At 33.4% G+C, this 3,791-nt stretch overlaps 1 pseudogene; it reads left to right on the top strand.

Annotated features, from left to right (window-relative positions):
- The first annotated feature begins 2,389 nt into the window (after positions 1 to 2,389).
- LOC131645293 (U5 spliceosomal RNA) lies at positions 2,390 to 2,512 on the top strand (annotated as a pseudogene).
- The last annotated feature ends 1,279 nt before the right edge of the window (positions 2,513 to 3,791 follow it).

Raw genomic sequence — 3,791 nt, 5'->3', positions numbered from 1 at the left:
TATAAGTTTTATAATTATTAAATTAAATAAAAGGACAACTGGGATTTTTGATAGAGTTATAATTTCTCAAAGTAAAATAAAAATAGCGGAAAGTAAATTTAGGCTTTTTCACTAATATGAGTACATGCCAAGGCAAGGTGTATGATTTGCTCTGTAACAACCCTGAATCCTTATTTGAGATCTCTTCAACAAGTTCATTATATTCAGTTACTAAATCTTCAGATTGTTTGTCCCTAAATCCTTATTGGACAAACCTTTGGTTTTTCATCTATAAATCCTAAGTCCTTAGAGAAATCAGATAAAACCAAGCTTTTTCTATCAAGAGTTATTAGTGACCATAGGGTATCCCTAGTCCTAGGTGATATCTACTATGGTTCAATTGAATACAAACCTTAACAATTGTGGTCCGGAAAATTGTTAATCACATAACAATCTTTATTGGCCTGATAAAGAAAGCATTAAAAACGGTATAAAATTGAATTGAATAACATGAACATGGAATTGATCAAATTAAAATATCAAACTCATTACGAACCAAATCAGGGACACCCCTAGCATTGGGGGGTTTAGCTACTCATATTGTTCAAAAGAAATTCAAAGATATAAAAGTTAAACATTACAAATAATTGAGGAATTTGTGATCTTCAATTGCCCTTGCTCATGAATGTTCTTCGTTCTTTAACAATCTCATACGTTGCTCTCAATCATATTCAATTTCTTCCTTGTGTAAAAGATGCCTCTTCTCTTCTCGATCCTTCACCATATAATGCAAACCCTTCTTTTTAAGTCGGAAAGTACCAAAACGCCCTTCTAGATCACTTTTTGAGTAAAAAGCATAAAAACATGAAAATCAGTGTAACAAGCCAACACGGGCCGTGTTAGGCAACACGGGTACCCGTGTTGGTCCTCTGGATCCCTTGGTCTACTTTGCGCATTCAGTAACAGCAACACGAGTCGTTCTGGGTAACACGGGTGCCCGTGTTGCACCACTGTTTCTTTATTTTTGTTTTCATGATTGCCTGCCTAGCAACACAGGCCGTGTTGCTCAACACGGGCGCCCGTGTTGCACCACTGATTCTTTATTTTCTTCATTCTTCTTGATCCTTCCTTCCGATACCTCTTGCAATGTGTAGAGTGAACCATCTCCTAGATCTGAGGCATCATTAACTAACCAAACCAAAGCATAAAATGGGAAAATAAACTCGAAAACTAATAAAAGGATAAAACTTGCAAACGCACACATAATTACTTAAACAGATTAAAAAGACTACACTATGACATTAAGCAGTGCAAAATACCTGGATTATCATCAAGAAAGTGACAAAAACATAGTGAGAATCGTGACCGATCAGTAGCCGACTACGGGTTAAAATTTGCACCATTAAGTGTTCCATTGTACTCTTGAACCTCACTAGGAAGTTCAGTACCATACTCACATGCATGAGACACAATCTATAAAACTAAAACATTCTCAGTGACTCTAACTCTTGCAGGCAATGTAGAACATCTTATAGATCTAGGTGGTCCTACAATACTATTCACTAAAATCCAAAATTAGGCATAGGAAACTTAATTTTGGCGAGCTCAATCTGATTATTACAAAATAAGATGTATAACTTCATAGACATCTACTTTATTTATGGATGATAACAGATTGTTATCTGTTTGTTACTAGTGTTCTGGAGACGGTAGTTTATGAGATTCCATGTTTGCTATATTCAGAATTACCAAGGGGAGATATTATTTTCAATGTTGAAATTTGTGACTTCTAACAAGATATTTTATAATGTGCTTTGAAAATGACAATCATATCACCAACCATATGTGATTTTACACAATAGGATACTTTGAAATTTGTGAAGTGATGCACAACTAGTTTTTTAATTCTATTAGTTTTCTACTTTGCCAAGAAGTTGTTTTTTTAATACTCTAAGTGAAATATGACGTTTGGCAGTAGCTCAGTTTATATACTTGATATACTTGAACAATTTGGTGGGGGGTTTGATAAAGTTAAATTGATCACCTTGTTGTTCAATGAAGAGTACTATAGTTTTTCGTTGGTGTTTTTGAATGAAATATGTTAAGCCTAACTATTTAGAGTGCATGCAGAACACTAAGATAAATATTCTTTTGTCTTCTACAGGCTCTTTTGTAGCTACATGTTCATTGGCTCTTATATACCTCCTCTTTTGAAAGGTGAGTTATTATTGATGTCTTGTATTTGCATTGAAATTCAACTGTGTTAGGTTAGGATACTTCATTAGTATTTAAAGATAGGTCAAAGTGAGTGGGTATCAAACTGAAGTCCCATATTGTCTATTTAATAAAATAGACTATACTGCTTACATATAAAATGAAAGGACCTCTAAGTCTAACTATGCTAACTACGAAACCATGTGATGATGATATAGCGAATTATTCTTTCGCCTTTTACTAAAGAATATTGTGTTTGTCAACATGTTGAAAGAGCTTGAAAGCTTCTCATTATCTGCTTTTTGGGAACGATAAAAAATGGTTAGGATGATAAAAGAAACTGATTGGGATTTTAATTATTAAGTGTTAGGCTGATAAAAGAAACTGATTATGATTTTAATTAGTAAGTGTTAGGCTGATAAAAGAAACTGATTAGGATTTTAATTAGTAAGTGTTTGCGCAAAAAATTTAATTGAATATGATTATGATTTTAATTAGTAAGTGTTAGGTTGATAATAGAAACTGATTAGGATTTTAATTAGTAAGTGTTTGCGCAAAAAATTTAATTGAATTTTTTATGTCTATTGCTTTGTGTCTGATTTTTAGTAGTTTTTATTTCCCCTACTATTCATTAAAATATTTCAGCAAAAAATGATAAGAGATAAATTAAATAGTCATTTCTTCTTTAAAAAAATTATTTTTTCCTAGCTGGTAGTTAGATGAATATTAGTTTCGAGAAACTGAGTTTGCACCGGAACTATTGGTATTGATGGTGTTATTTATTTTCTTATGATCAAAACTGTTAGAACAAGATTTGTTCTTATCAATATTCTTAGTTTTGATGATAACAATGTATATGAAGTTTGTATGAGATAATGTGGTACTCTAATACTACACAATTTCCATTTCAGGAATTACATAAAGAGTATGCATAAAATCAGCGCAAGAAGCACTGACTCAGAAGGTTCAGCATGCAACATCTGAACATGGTCTAGAAAGACATCAGAAGATGGTCAAGCAGAATCAGAACATGGTCTATGGAAGCATCAGAAGAACTTGAGATCAGAAGCAGAAGCGCTGAAGTTCTCATGGTATCACGCTAAGAAGCACTTCTAGGTCAGAACACAAGAAGATGCTCTGCACCAAGCTGTTTGACTCTGATACCATTCAAACGTTGTTTACACAAACATCATATCAGAAGCAAGTACAAGATGGCAGGCTACGCTGACTGACAAAAGGAACGTTAGAAGCTATTAAAGGCAACGTCAGTAGACACAGCGAAAGCAAGGCTCGAGGTAGTTGACAAAAGAGTTAAACATTAAATGCAATGTTGTATGGATTACGCAAAGCATTAAATGCTCCCAAAGGTCATCTTCTCAAACGCCTATAAATAGAAGTTTTGATAAGAAGCTGAATACAACACTTGCCCAAACTTACAGAAACGCTGTCAAATTCAAAAGCTCTCAAACTTCATCATTAACCTCACTACATTGTTGTTGTAATACATTATTGAGATTAAGCTTAAACTTAAGAGAAAATCACAGTTGTGATAATAGCTTATTTAAGAAGCATTGTAACTCTTAAACGAATTTTTTTAC

This window comes from Vicia villosa, linkage group LG1, assembly GCF_029867415.1.
Source record: "Vicia villosa cultivar HV-30 ecotype Madison, WI linkage group LG1, Vvil1.0, whole genome shotgun sequence".
NCBI lineage: Eukaryota > Viridiplantae > Streptophyta > Magnoliopsida > Fabales > Fabaceae > Vicia > Vicia villosa.
This window is presented reverse-complemented; position numbering and strand designations above follow the sequence as displayed.